Consider the following 16,403-nt stretch of genomic DNA (forward strand, 5'->3'; position numbering starts at 1 on the left):
TCTAAGTTAAACTCTTATACTAGCGATTCCTGACACCACACATATTTTTTCTAGTGCCTACAGGTAACTCCACTGAAGACTAAATTCTGATCCACTATTTATTGAGATTCTTATGAATTAAGCAAAATACTTGATTTCACAAAGTTTAGGCTCTAATGAATGATAAAATAGGCATTCTTCTCAGAGAAATAAGGAAATAAGCCAGGGTTTCAAGTACAAAGAAAAGTAGATATGTTAATTTCAGAACGTTTTCCTAGCTGTTTCCTTTATCACCTTCTTAATCTTCACTTTTTAAGAATTCAGTTTATTTATTTTTTACCAATTTGATTCATACAATTTTAACAAAGGGATGAATCAGAGATCTAAAACTTTATTTTAAGCTCTTGCTAAACATTTTTATGCAAATGAATCATAATACAAATTCAATATGTGCCAAACTGAATTCATCACTGTGTCTCCTTTCTGTTGCTTAAACCACTTTTCCTTCTTAAATCTCCATCTCAGTCAATGGTTTCGTGTTTTCTCACAAACTTGAAACCTTTGAGTCAGCCTAGATCCCACCAGATCTCTTGTTCTCCAAATCTCCACATTTATTGTTTCCATTTAAAACAGTGCTCTGTTCATTTCTTTCCTATTTCTCTATTGCTCTCCTTTTTAATAATTATTTTTCGTTAATGGTTTCAAAATGTTCCCTTTCTCTTTTATTTCACCTTATTCAATCAATGTTCTACTTATCAACCTGAGCTTTTATTCTTTTATTTCCTAAAACACAAACTGATTACTTTAACTCCATGTTCATCTATAGCTTCTAATTTTTAGACATATACAGCTTTTCACATGGACTATATGACTCATTGTGATATGGACCAGTAGTCCAGCTGTTCAGTCTTATTTATCTCAATACCTCCCCTGTATTGTATTTAGCAACATTTAACCACAAACTTGTCCTGAGCTCATTCAGACTTTTGCATATTCCCTTGCCTAGAATACTCTCAGACTTTGTGTTCAACTACCAAACTTACTCTTTTCTGCAAAGGTTCCTTAACTCCCTCAAGCTGAAATGTGATTTCTTTCTGTCTGCTTTCACTCTTCTTGTATGCATTTCCATTGAAACAATGATCACATTGTATTGAACCAATTTATTTGTATTTTCATTAGCCTCATCTCAAAAGCATATGCTTCTGGAAAACAAGTACCGATACCACTGCTGTGAATAAATAATGTAGCATTAAATCTGTTACTTAAATCATGTTTACCCAAGCGCTAAATGCAGCTGGATGTTTCTGATAGACTTTAAACTAAGTGCCTTTTATACCTCATCTCTATAGAAATACAGTAATTTTAAACGTGTGAAGTTAGTCAGTGGCACGAACTAGGAGCCACAACATCAGTTGTGGAAATTAAAGAAAAACTCATATGAATCAAGATAAGCTCAGTTACACTGAACTTACAAACCAACCTCAAATCCCTGGAGTTTATTAACTTGTATTTACATTTCATTCTCAAGTCAGCTGTGACTATGAATCTATGGCAACTCTCCACTATGTGACATCTCAGCAATCCATATTGAGGGAGACTTAACTATACAGAATTCTTTACTTCCACACTCAGGATGACAAAAGAAAAAAAACAAGAGAGAGAGAGAGAATAAAAACTTTCATGTTGATTTTTATGTATTTCTGCCAGGAACTGATTCACTTTTTATTGGTTTATTTTTTATTGGCAGAAGTGTGTAATATAGATATGCTGAATAAAGAGACAGGTAAATGTAATTATCCGGTATGCCTAGGAGGAGAGAAAGGAAAAAATGTTGCTTTCTACCATAAGACAGAGGAGGTAAGTAACTAACAGCAATTATTAAAAATAAGCTTTAATATTAAATATTTGCATGCCAGTTTAATGCATTCAGTTTCATATTGATCAAATAAAAATAGTGATATAATACAAGTTTTAAAAATATATGGTTGACTCTTTTTTGCTTCTAATTACATAATGTCTGTTAAGGCTAGCTATTATTAACAAAAGGAATATTGTGATTTAATATGCCTTTTTAAAGACTGATAAAAATATGTGTCTGTGTACATTAAAACATCTGAGTATTATGAAAACTTTATCTTTGAACACTATAATATATATTAAATATTCGTATTAGTTTATATAATCTTTAATTATAAATTTAAAAAATTTCCCAGTTTCTAAACCTAAATTTAAATATGTGTAATTGTAATTGTTATTTAGAAGGGAGAGAGGTTAACCACTGTAAATGTTAAGCCATGTAAGGATCATTTTAATATACTTACATCACATGGAAGTTTCTCTACTTAAGATACTGTACTTTAAAGCAGTTATAATTGCTACATAAAATAATATGCAAATAGTATATAATTTTCTCATAAGTGGAGTTCTTATTATTTTTTGTGTGTGTGTTCCTAGTGACTATGCCTTAAGAATTACTTCAACCATCTTTGTGACTATAATAAAACTTCCATTTCATACATCTAAAAAAGAAATCCAAATAAACTTATTTTTGTCAATATCACTCTAGATTGTCTAGAGGTCACTCGGTATTAATTCATTTGAATAACTACTAAATCATCACATGTCCCCAAATACTTTGATTTGTTAGGATGACAGCGGTGTTCTGTTGAGTGGAAAACCCGTCCAGTTTTGTTTCTGCTGTTGCTTATTATTTTAATCACACATAAAATACTCGTGACAGTTAACTTGCTTTTTCGGAAGGTGACTTGAGTTTTCTCTTACCATCTGCTTTTAAATTCTTTATTTCTTCCTAATGATGAAGAGATTAACAACTTTCTCTTTCTCTGTTCTCTAACGTCTGATTCAGGACATTCATAGATAAGTGACATTGCATGTCGTAACTCAACCCTGCATTTCAAGCTGAGGGAGAACTACAGTAAGAGTTGAAAGAATCTTTCCTTTATGACTAATAAGAATTTAAAGAGTCTACCAAGACACAGGATCATAAAATTATTTATGTGTGCTTCTCTTATTCTGCCTGTTATTTATTTTATGCTAGTTTTTCCTTATTTACCATTTGATTTTGAGTGTATTATTAAGCTACAGTTAATAACTTTATAGGCCCCTAGCTAGCCCTAAATTTAGTGAAGTCTTTAATGGGTGATAAATTTAATTGCTATTTAAAATTGGTAAAATCTACTGACACATCTGAGACACCTGAGGGTGATCTGCGATGTGGTCATCAAGGAGTAGTATCATACTCCATCAATGTACTTTCACATGTTACTGTAGAAGAAGCTTTCATTTTGAAATATTATTAGAGAAAAACAACTCTAGAATCATAATCTGCTTAGAAATTTATTTAATTTATAATAATATTTTTTTCTTTTTTAAGTGTTGCCTAAACATGCATTAAATATAAATTACCTATTCTTAAATTTTCCTTGATACCTTAAAAGATATCAATGCAAGATTTTTGTATCTTCACTTTTTTATATTAAATAATTTAATGTATATAATATAAGTATAGAATAGAAAGAGACTCTATTTGCAAAAAATTAATATGAGGCTGTGAATATTATGTATAACTATGTATTCATACACTTATTATCTTTAATGAAGATATATGGTGTTTTATCTTTTATCTTGTTGATATTAACCAAGAAAAATGGTCACCTTAGAGTTCCCCTGATTATGCCCCAAAACAATATGAAATTCTCTCAACTGAATTTCTAAAAGAATACTGGAAAACCTAGATATAATTATTAAAAATAACGACTCAAAAATTGTTCATAATCTTCACTTAATTACATTTTATAATGACAATGTAATTTTACTTATTGCAAACCATCATGTCATTGATTATTGTAAAACACTAGTAAAAGAAAAACCAAAGGGGATTTATGCTTATATATGTATATACAAAATTTTAAATTTTAATTAAGCATACGAAAAAATCTTAAAAGTCCCCACTTAACTGTGCATTTTGAAATGGTATAAAGATTTTACAACAGTGATCTGCATTCAGTAACAAAATTAAACATGTATTTTAGTGATGTTCAATGATAATTTTTAAAATAATAAACAATAATTACCATTTATTCAACATTTACTTTGAAACACAAAATATGGTAACATTTTACATTAACCCTATAATTAGTGTTGTATAACATTTCATATACAGAAATATTTTTAAAAATAGTTCTACAATATCTTCTTGAAAACAGCTATGAGAACTTCAGAATAGAGACAATTCAATAATTAAGTTTCCATTGGGGGCAGAAGCAGAGGAGCATGATCTTCTGTAAGAATTTATTTCTTTTATCATAATAGCACACTAGTAGTTGACATGGTACAATGTGGGTAATATAATATTTTGTGTTTTTCATTTCTGAAATATTTTATGCTTACTAGAGAATCAAATTTATGTTTTTATTTTTAATTTCTTTAAACTTTTGAAGTATTATTTTAATTATTTTTTTCTATTTCAGTTTTCTCTAGGTGATAACATCAGACTACAGATATTATGCTTTAAATGTTTGTTCTATTTCTATAATTTGCTTATTTTCCTAAAAAAAACTAATATGACATGGCTGGCAATCACTGTAAATAAGATATTCTTATAATTGCTTCAAGATAAGACACATTTTATAAAGCATCTACAACATTTCTTTGTCGTTGAGCTTTTGGCTTGTGTTGTGATCTCCTTAAATTTACTTAGGAAATCAAAATTTTTAGCATATCATGTGCTTTAATTTATTAATCTTATATATTCTGACAATTTCTGTTACTTCCTTAGAAACTACATCTATGTAGGTTGACCAGTATGACTGAATTCAGTGATTAGCCCTCAGCAAATTCTTGTTCAATAACTCAATGTTTGTATTGCTTGCATGTATGAAAATTAAGCTACTAGAAGCTGTAGTCTTTTGCCAGAAAAAGTTTGATAAAAAATTGTGTTTTGACTGGATGAGATCTAACTTTCCAGAGATCGTGAGAGTTTTGTGGTCTAGAGCTGCAAAATGGCAAACATGATTTCAATAAGGACATTGATTTTATGATTCTTTTTCTACACGGCTCAGATTATTTCAAAAGCAATATTATAAAGAGAAAGGAAAAAGGAAAGTGTGGTTTTCTTTGTAAAATAAAAATGTACTGAATTTGAAGTTTTAAACATAATTCCAACTGGATCTGAATCAACATCAGGCAACTTCCCCACAGTTTGTCGCAGGCCAGCAAAGTTGGCACCCTGTCCACTGAAAAGGCTCAGAACTTGACAAGTGGTTTTGGATGGAGGTTCAGTGGCACAGCTGTTTGAGGAAACCTGATGGGGAATGTTTTTGAAATATTTCTTTAGCCATTATTAGCTGCTACTTCTCTTTTTCTTTTTCATAAATATTTATCAAATTAGAAACAAACATAAAAAAAGAAAGTGACACTGTTGGAATCGGTTACATTTATTATCATTACAATTAAAAACATTATGAAAAGAAGTTATATCAATAAGACAGAATGTAAAATACATAGAAAGGTGTGTGTGTGTGTGTGTGTTTGTGAAACTTTAATTACATTTCCTAGCATCCCAATTTCTCCCTGTTTTCTGGATAAAATTAAGGTCACTCTTAGAATATTTCTCTTCACTTTGTATAAAACCAAAGGAAAAACGAATGGAGTAATTCTCACTCTTTACTCATCATTACAGAGTTATTAAAAGAGTTGAAAAAAATCAAAAGAATTATGACATATGAATCATTTAAAACAAGAGCATCAGGTAATTGAACATATTCATTTAACAATAGGTAAATGTTTAAATGGGTATATATGAGCAAAAGTAACTTCATAGTGTTTTCAACCTGTTTCCCAAAGCTTCTTGGAAAAATAAGAGGAGAATGATAAAAAATACACCTGAAAAAAAAAAGTTAACATTTTTTATCAGCAAGTTTGAATATAATCATATGGCAATTAGTGCTGCCTTACTAAAAACTTTTAAAATATCAGTTAAAAATAATCAATTTTGATTTTCAATACTAATCATAATATAAGAAATGAGAATAAAATATATTAAGTATAAAAAGTAAAACAAAGTTTATCTTATTTGTTCAAAAATCTCTCGAAATAAAAAAAAAAGAAGTTAATACTGGCTTCTTAGTGCATTAGCAGAATGTCTAAAGTATCAGAGTATAATTTGTATATTAATTGACATATTTTGAACATTCACTATGCCCTAAGATCTGCATTAGTTACTGACAATATAAAACTAACAAGGATCGTATGCTTATACCTACTGAGATTACAGACTAGTGAGGACCTGTGAAAATAAAAGTTGAGGATAACTGCTATAATAAAAATTAAATTGTGCCACAATAGTTTAACACAACACCTAAGTGTTAAGAAAGGGCAAAATCTGAAAATGAGTGGGATTTAGCCAGAGAGAGAATTAAAGATAGTCAAATTATGAGAAAATATATCTATAAATGCTTGAGTGCAAAAATGGCCCTGCCTCTTCATTTTATTCTGTATCCACATCCTTATGTTTACTTTGTAAACTTGGGTCAGCCAGTCTTGTGACTTATTTTTACCAGTGGGCGATAAGCAAACTAGATACAAGTAGAGACTTAAAGTCCCCATCCTTTTCTTACTTTGCTTTTGCCGTCTGAAATTACCATGAAAAATAAACACAGTAACAAGATGCAAGAGAATTAGGGAAACATGTAGAAGAGATCATTTATACTAGAATATTAGTTTCCTGTGTGGTTTAATGCAACAGAGATTTATTCTCTGAAAATTCTGGTAGCACAAGTCTTAAATCAATATCACTGGACCAAAATCAAGGTGTTGGCAGGGTTGCACACTCTCGAAAACCTGTAAGGGAGAATCTATTCCAGCTTCTTCTAGTTTCTAGTGGCTGCCAGCATTCCTTGGCTTATGACCACATCACTCCAATCTCTGCCTCCATGGTCACATGTCTTCTTTGTGTGTCTCTGTATAATCTCCTTTTGTCTCTCTCTTATATGGGCAGTTGTAATTCCATTTAGGGCCCACCTGGATAATCCAGGGTACTCTTCTCATCTAAAAATCTTTAAATTAATCATATCTGCAAAGATCCTTTTTCCAAATAAGGCAATGTTTACAAGTTCTAGTGATTAGTATCTGAAGCTAAGCAGGGGCGGGCCTGGTTAGTATTTGGATGGGAGACCACTTAGGAGGACCAGATGCTGTAAGCATAAAAAATAATATATATATATAAGGGTTGTAACCTAACAAAGTCCTTGAAATCTGTGAGGTCAACCAAGGGTTGCCTCACCTAAAAAAATAAAAATAAAAATAAATAATAATAATAATAAATTTTAAAAAATCACTTAAATCAGATATGAGTGAGACTGCATATAGCTTATCCTGGGGCAAACATACCCTCCCCATCTGTGGATTTGTGAAACTAGAAAACTAGTTATGTATTTTTAAAATACAATGATGAGAAAGGTATAGAATAACGGTTACACACATTCCTATTCCAAAAAGGGAGAAATGGAAGGAATAGATTACTAACACCAATAAATATTAAATATCTGAGCAGGGCATATTCTATTAGGTTTCAAGGCCTAAGAATGATCTTCTGAGGCTGGAGGTTCCAGCCTCTGGGCTCATGGCTCTGCCCCCTGGGACCACAGCTCTGGCTTTCTTTTATAAGAACATACCATATAATTATATTTTAGGGCCTACCCAGATAACCTAAAATAATCTCCCCGTCTCAAGATCCTTAGTCATGTCAAGATTCCTAATCACATCAGCAAAGACCCTAATATGGTGACTTACAAGAAGTAGGAAACGGTATCTTTGAGGGGCCATTTTGCAGCCTACCATATACAGTAATCCCAGCCAAGGCCATTATTTGTCAGTAAATGCATGCAAATAAAACCAGCTTAAATCACAGACTCACAGATTTAATCTCTAAATAAATTTTTAGTATGGAGGCCATGAAGAGTTTGTGATTTTTTTTGCCACACAGCATTAGTGTGGCTATAAATACTTGATATGCAATGAAAGACTCAAAACTTCATGAGAACATTTAATGTTCTAAGAACTTGAAGAGCTTCAGTACAGCTAAAACCTAGATTTTTAAAGCAGGAATGGAAATAGAGCTGGTGTTTGCAAAAGAGGAGATAGGGAAATAAACAAGAACTAGATGCTAAAAGGTCATGTGAACAATATTAAGGTATTTAAAATTTATAATTATTACAAAAGCAATGGGAAAGCATTGAGACATTTGAAACAGAATAAGCTTTCAGATATCTTTTCAAAAATCAGATCAAATTCAGCACTAGCCAAACCTCACTGACTTATAGCTCTAGAAAAATAAGTACTTGTTATTTTCGCGATAGCAAAAGAGAAGTCTCATGTAGTACCTAAGAGTCTGTAGTCTATAGATCTAATACCAAATGTATTTTTTTTCCTGCATAAGAAAGACAGAATCCCACATTGTACAACTTATCCCAGAGTTTTAACTTGTTTTACTTAGTTTATATATTTATTTGTTTTTAATCTGATCCAATGAGCTTTTTGAGCACCTGGTATAGCAACTGAGAAACCAGTTTCCTTCAGAGAGCAGTGTTTTTGGTGGATATAAAGAAATCTTTTCATATTTAAATATTTTCTAATTACTTATTGTATACTGGAGTATGGCATAGTACGAGAAAGCTATTACTTCAAATGGCAGCTTTTAAAAGTTTTATTTATTTATTTTTTCTCAAAACCATGAGGAAAAACACATTTGCAGTATTCCTGAATAAATCAAGGCATCCTACATAATAAACCTTGAGTTACATCTACAGGGAGACTGAATGATGTGAACTGAAAGGAGGGCGGAGCTTGTGTGGCTGGCTATAGGGTAACCTAATTCAGTGTGGTACAGAAAAGCAAACTGTTTATGTGCTTATTCCATGAGTGTTTGCACTAAGAAGGAAGTGCTTTCAGAATGTTTCTAAAGATTTTTTTTTTTTTTTTAGCAGATGAGAGAAAAAGGACTCAAGTTTAGGAGATCAATTTTCAGGGTATTATAATAAAGTAGGTCAGGCATATTGGAGGCCGTGAATAAGGATATAGTAAAAGGACTTAAATATTATTTCAGCTATAGAGTTGAAAACATTTAATAATTAAGAAAAGAGGAAATTATAGAAAATTATCTTCATTTAAAAATTTAAAAAGAGTATAACTAGCAGAATGCAATATTAAAGATGAGAGAAACCACCTTTTCAAAAGAAAAGCAAAAACAAATAATTAAATTTTGTGTATGCTTGTTTGGGGCATCTATGAGATTTCCAAGTAGACATAATATGCTATTGGACATACGGTCATATGTTTAAGGAAGAGATGTGGGCTACAAAAAGAGTTTGGAGGGTCATGAGTAAATGGAAGGTAGCTGAAACATAGAAATAGATGAGTCTATATAAGAAAATGTTTGAAGTGAGAATGGCAGGATAAATTCTGATAAACATTAAATTTAACAGGATAAATAAGAATAAGAAAAAGGATTTTTGAGGAGACTGAGGAGTGTGAGACAGAAGGAAAACCATAAATGTGTCTTTCCAAAATAACTGAGAGAAGATATTCTAAAGAGTGTCCACAGTTGTCTTATGATGTCAATTTGTTTAACAAGACAGCCCAGCAATTCTTTTTTTTAGATTCTTCTTAGAACCATTTTTTTTTTTTTTTGGTAAATATTTCAAATACTTACATCCACTTAGAACTTACCATTTCTATACTGATATAAATCCATCAGAGAAGGTCTTTTAAGTCGTCTCTCTCTGATTAGGTTCTTTATGATAGTTTGCCTTGGTGAGCATTTATTAGAAATAAACATCTGTTGAAGGAAGAGAAAGAAAGCAGGATTGAACAGAGAGAGAAGTAGAACTGTAATATTAGATAATCCCATATAGAACTCTGGAACATATATACCCTGTCAGAGCTGTCTTATGTTGAGGAAAAATATGCCTCAGCCTCAATCATTCATTGTGATCTGTCCTGGGGAGGTCCTTCCCTTGAGCATGGTGGTTCTCTGTAGCTGAGACCAATGCTGAACCATATGACAGCTGTGACAGTCAATGTTTCTTTGAAAGTGGATCTGAGCAGTGATTTCCTTTCCCAGGTTAATTTCCTTTTCATCGACTTTGTACTTTCAAGTTTCTTTAAACCCTCCTTTCGTATAAGCTCTTATTTAAATATATCTAATAATTTTTATGTATTAAAGTTTAAAAATAAAACTATTTATTTGCATTTTCCATCTCAGCCACACCCTTTTAAAGAGAGTAAAATACAAAACCCTCACACGGCCTACAAAGTTCTATGTGAATTTTTTTCATGGTACTCTCTAATCCCATGCTCCCCTTTTATCTACTTCTGTTTCAGTCATATTGGTCTTTGTTTGTTGTTATTTATTGTTTTGTTGTTATTATTGTTTTTAAGAGTTTGCCCATCTTTTTTTCTTTTCTTGAAATGTTCTTTTCCTAGATAGTCATATATTACTTACTTTCTCCTTTCCTCAGGTTAAAAGAGAACCTTGTTAATCCCATCTTCAGGATATTCCTCATCCTTTTACTGTTTTATATATCTTCAAAAAATAAATTCTCTACCTGAAGTTAAATATTCTTTATTTGATTGATTATGTGTTACTTGTTTTGTCCCTCATTGATGGCAAGCTCCATAAGAGAATAACAGTCTCATTCAACAATGTATCACCAACAATAACACATGTAAGACAATAATTCATAATAAAGGTTTTTACTTAAAACGACTTTGTAAGTTGATCCTTTTAATACCAGAATCTTATATTTTAAATCTATGAAGAGAAACTAATCAATGTAATAGATTTATTGATAATCATATATATTAATAATATGCCTTATAGCAAGATTCTGAATTAAAAAGATATATACAAGGTAGACTTCATCAGAGAATTCACAATCTCATGAATATCTGAACAAAAAATTGCATTACACTATATGTTTAAAAATATACACAATTTTACAGTAGGCACAATGATCAAAAATTAACTTTATACTCATAATCAATAGTATTTTAATATGTCTTAAAGTCAGACTTTTAACCAACTCGATTTGTAGCATTAATATTCTAAAAAATTTAAAAATCTTTGAGTAAAATGAATAGTACCCTGATGCCCAGCTTCTACTCTGTCTATACTTTAGACTAATATAAAGATTTACTAAGTTTTTTAGCTTATAATTCTTATAACATGAAAGTGCATCCTTCAAATAGAAAAGCACAGGGATAAAGGGAGAATCAGACCATGGTGCTGCATCTTTTGAAAATAATGTTTTAGGTATTAGGGGAATACAAATCAAAACCACAATGAGATACCACCTCACACCTATAAGAATGGCTATTATCAATAACACAAGTAATAACAAGTGCTGGAGAGGTTGTGGGGGGAAAGGAACCCTCATTAACTGCTGATAGGAATGTAAATTGGTACAGCCACTATGGAAAACAGTATGGAGGTTCCTCCAAAAATTAAGAATAGAATTACCATATGACTCAGCAATTCCTCTTCTGGGTATCTACATAAAAATTTTGAAGACATTTATTGGTAAAAATATGTGCATGTGATATTCATAGCAACATTATTCATGGTGACCAAGACATGGAAACAACTGAAGTTCTCTTAGACGATTAGATAAAGAAGTTATGGTACATATATACAATGGAATATTACTCAGCCATAAGTAAGGATGAAATACTGCCATTTGTGACAACATGGATGGATCTTGAGATTATTATGCTAAACCTAGTAAGTCAGACAGAAAAGATGAGAATCATATGATTTTACTCATATGTGGGATATAAAACTGAAAGCAACAAATGAACAATACAAACAAACAAAACTCATAGATATAGACAACAGTTTAGTGGTTACCAGAGGGAAAGAGGGGAAGGGAGTAGGAAGATAAAGATAAAGGGGTTTAAATACATAGTGACAAAAGGAGATTTGACTTTGGGTGGTGAACACATGATGCAATATGCAGATGACGTATTATAGAAATGTACACAAAAAACCTGTATAATTTTATTAATCAATGTCGTCTCAATAAATTTAATGCAAAAACAAAACAAACGTGCGCACACACACACACACACACACACACGTAGCCATCTGGTGCCTTAATGAACCTGAAGCTAATAGTAACATGATAGTCCTGATCTTATGTTTATAGCCTCTCTGGTGGAGGTCATAGTGAGAATGACCATGAGAGTTGACAACATTTAACAAAGAAGCAGTAGTAATATCTACAAACAAAGAGGAGCCAAAGTGATACTATCAACTGAAATAGTAGGACAATATCACAGAGAATTATCACAAGATATATGTGGCCAGTAACACAACATTTCATAGCTTTAAGATAAGAAGACACTGAAGTTGTTGACTTACAAAACTGAAGAGAGCTAAAAAAGAAACAGTTGTTTTTCCCTTCTCAATATAACTCAGACTAACACTTCTGGGAAATGGGGTTAATTGAGGGGGGATAAAATTCCAATGTACATTTCAGAAGGAAATCGTTTGTTCTGAAATCATACTGTTACTCTCTTTCAGGCTAGTGGTAACAAATATATATGACATGAATCATTCGAATCCCCAGCCCACATCAGAGGAGAGAGTAGTAATTAGAATAATTGTTCCTGAGGCTAGCTAAAAAGGACAATTTGCTGAATGGCTTTGGAAAAGGTATTAAAGATTAACTAGCCCATGCCAACTTTACTAATGATATATTTTGATTATGGGGTACCTGAATATATAGTTTTAAAAAACTTCATGGTGATTTAACAGATCAAGAAAATCTGGACCTTCAAAAGTGTTGATAGGGCCAGGAGCTGTTATAGGGATTTGCTAGTAGTCTAGCACTGCATAAAGAAAAAAAAAAAAAAAAAAAGCCTAATCAGTTCTCTCAAAGTATAGCCAAACAGTTCAAAAGATTTTGTTATTTTTTGATGACATCAATATTTTATGGTTATCAAAAGAATGCTCAAAATGATATAAGAATTCAGGTAGGAAGAAATATAAGATATACAAATACTTTGGTTAAAGAGGCAAAATATTGCATCTTATATTTTAGAAATATTCTGTAAAGTCAGGGGAAGAAATGTTTGAAGTTTGAAAAGTTACTTTAAAAATGTGCTTCAATAAAAGACCTCTTTTACCTGAAAATTCCAAATAAATTATTCTATTCTTTAAATAATAAAACTTTTTATTTGTAAAACATTAAAAATCTCCCAATGTGCTTAAAAATGATGACAATTATTAAATTTCAATATTTTACAATAATATACATTACAATTTATTGGAAACACATTTTTATTTTAAAACACTAGGCTCTAAAGCTAAAACGTATTGATTAACAACAATTAAAGATATTTTCTCAAGGCTCTGAGCAAATGAATAAATCCCTTGCAGAAATGTGAACTTTTCTAATAAAGCTGCTTTTTGTCTATTCTCTGTTGGTTGCTTAAGAGTCATTCTTATACCCTTGATCTCAGATATTATAACACCATAGAGAAACATTGCTTGCACATTCTTATAAGTTGTTCATAACAATTATCTTACTTTTTCACTTAATGTTAAAATAATTTAAAAGGAAAACCTCTTTTTATTAAAAAAACAGATAATTAGGTATAAGTCTTTCATCCTATCTTCTTCCACAGTTCAAGTCATAGCTATCTATAATAACTGGAAATAATGACCTATAGTGATATTTGACAATTAACTAAATTTTAAAGTAGAAAACATTTTCTCTTAAGAACTTATTTTAAAGAATGTTAGAAGTCTTTGAAATGTGAAAACTAAATTTGAGCCAAAGGAAATTGAACAGCTAGGGATAGGCCAAAGAACAGTACATGGGATTAGAAGCAAGGAAAAAAAAAAAATGCCCAGAGAGCAGCCCAAGATTACTTAAGGATTTGGTTGTCACAATGAAAATTAACTAATAGTGATGAGTAATTATGATGAAGATGATGGAAAGAATAGTTTTCAGTCTATAGCAATACAACTTTAACTGATAGGTATTTGTGAAACATGGTTTATCTTCCATCAGACCTGACTCCAAGTTTACCTACACCCAAATAAAAGAGCTAGAGAGTAAAGAAAGCAAACAAATAAAATAACGCATTTTAATGTGTCAAAGTGCTTAAAAATTGAAACACATAGTTCAAGAAACACATTTTCTTGAACTTTTTTTCTATTTTTCAAGGCATTTTTGATTCAAAAGTTGTTATATTTTCATCATTTCCAGAAAAATCTTTTAAAAATAAATCTTAGCAGGAGCAATAAAAGAAAAAAAAAAAAGAGTTTGCTACATTTTGGTTTTCTCTGAAAGATTTTCATTCTGCTCTTGATCTGAAGGAACAATTTAGAATAACCCAGGGTTCATAAAAAAAAAAAAAAAGTGAAAAAATCTTGGAGCTATCAGTATGACTCTGTATTCAAATATGTGAAATGAAAGAAAAAGTATATGACCATGACTGAGAGACCTCAGAGTAGTGGAGCACTTAAGGAAATCAGCATGGAAAATAAAGTGCCCATTACTAAGTGATGATTTACTGTATAATTTATGAGAAGGTAGAGTATGCTTGAAACTGCACTTAGCACCTGGATGCCATGAAATATAAATTGAGATGAAATGTGTTCGTGAAATTCCATTAATAAAGCATATAATGTTGGTGTTCTTTCTATTTTATTTCTAGTTTAACAGAGAGCAGTGGTAAGCTTATACAATATTCAGTAGCTTCTACTTGATTATTTCTTAGACTCTTAAGATCTTGGTTTTCAGAATTTAGAGATTATCTGGTATAATCTCTCTCTCTCTGTTTGTCTCTCTCTCTCTGTTTGTCTCTCTCTGTCTCCCTTAGACTCTTAAAATCTTGGTTTTCAGAATTTAGAGATTATCCGGTATAATCTCTCTCTCTCTGTTTGTCTCTCTGTCTGTTTTGGTCTATCCATCTGTCTCTTTCATTCTTGTTCTCTCTCATCATGCAACATCCCTGACAAATGCAATCTAAACTGTATATTCTGAGAGATTGTTACTCATTTATTCAACAATTCTACATTGTCTACCTAATATGCGTCAGGCATAATTGTTGGCACTGGGATACATCAGAGAAACAGAAGCAATAAGATATGTATATATATAGAAAAGAGAGATTTATTTTTAGGAATTTCTCATGTGTTTATGTAGACTGACGAGTCCAAGATCAGCAGAGTAGGCTGGCAAGCGGGGGACCCTGAGAAGAGTTAATAACGTAATTCAAGTCTGAAGGCCATTTACTGGAAGAACCTTGTCTTGCCTGGAGGAAAGTCAGTCCTTGTTCTATTAAAGCCTTTAAGTGTTTGGATGAGGTCCACCCACATTATGGAGGGCAATCTGCATTACTCAAGTTCTACTAATTTCAATTTTAATTTTATTTAAAAAATGCCCCCCAAAAGAAATATCTGGGCACTCTGGTTCAATAAAGTTGACAGAAAAAAATAATCATCATATTCAAAAAGTAGAGAAATTTGTTTTGAGGATACTGTGGAAATAATTGAAGACTAAACAAATAAGAACAGCGAAAGACATTTAGTCAGAGCTTACTAATAGAAAGGTAATTAGCCACTGTCATTTCTGTTTTGACAGAAACTCAAAGGCAGTCAGAAGAGTGAGAAGGCTTTATAGTGAAAAAAAGGGAAGGCTTCATGTATACCCTGATTCGAGGCTGTTACATGGGGAAGCAGTAGGAAGGCATCCTATGGAATGGATTGTTTCACCCCAGTCAAGTCTTCAGATGACTGCATTCTGACTTTTTACCTCATATAGTGGTCAGTTTTATGTGTGAACTAGAGTGGGATAAGGCATGTCCAGAACTCTGGTAAAATATTATTTCTGGGTGTGTCTGTAAGGGTGTTTCAGGAAGAGATTAAAGTTCGATTTCATGAACTGTCTAAAGCAGATGGCCCTTCACAATGCAGGTAAGTAATATACAATATATCAAGAGTCCAAGTAGAACAAAGAGATGAAGGAAGATTAAATTCACTTTCTCTCTGCTTGAGCTGAGAACTCCATCTTATCCTGCCCTTGGATATTGGTGCTCCTGGTTCTCGGACTTTTGGGATCACATCAGGAGTTTAAACTATAAATTCCCCTACCCCCCTCTCTATTCTCAAGTCTTTGGGCTCTAACTGAATTACACTATTAGCTTTCCTAGTTTTCTAGTTTGTAGATGGCAGATCAAGAGACTTCTTGATTTCCATAACTACATGAGCCAGTTTCTATGATAAAATATATATAAATATATAAATATATATACATGTATGTATATGTATGTATATATAATTAGTTCTGTTTCTGTTTCTCTGGAGAACTCTAATATACCACATAAGAAACTCA

This window comes from Pteropus medius, unplaced genomic scaffold (assembly GCF_902729225.1).
Source record: "Pteropus medius unplaced genomic scaffold, Ma_sr-lr_union100, whole genome shotgun sequence".
Taxonomy (NCBI): Eukaryota; Metazoa; Chordata; class Mammalia; order Chiroptera; family Pteropodidae; genus Pteropus; species Pteropus medius.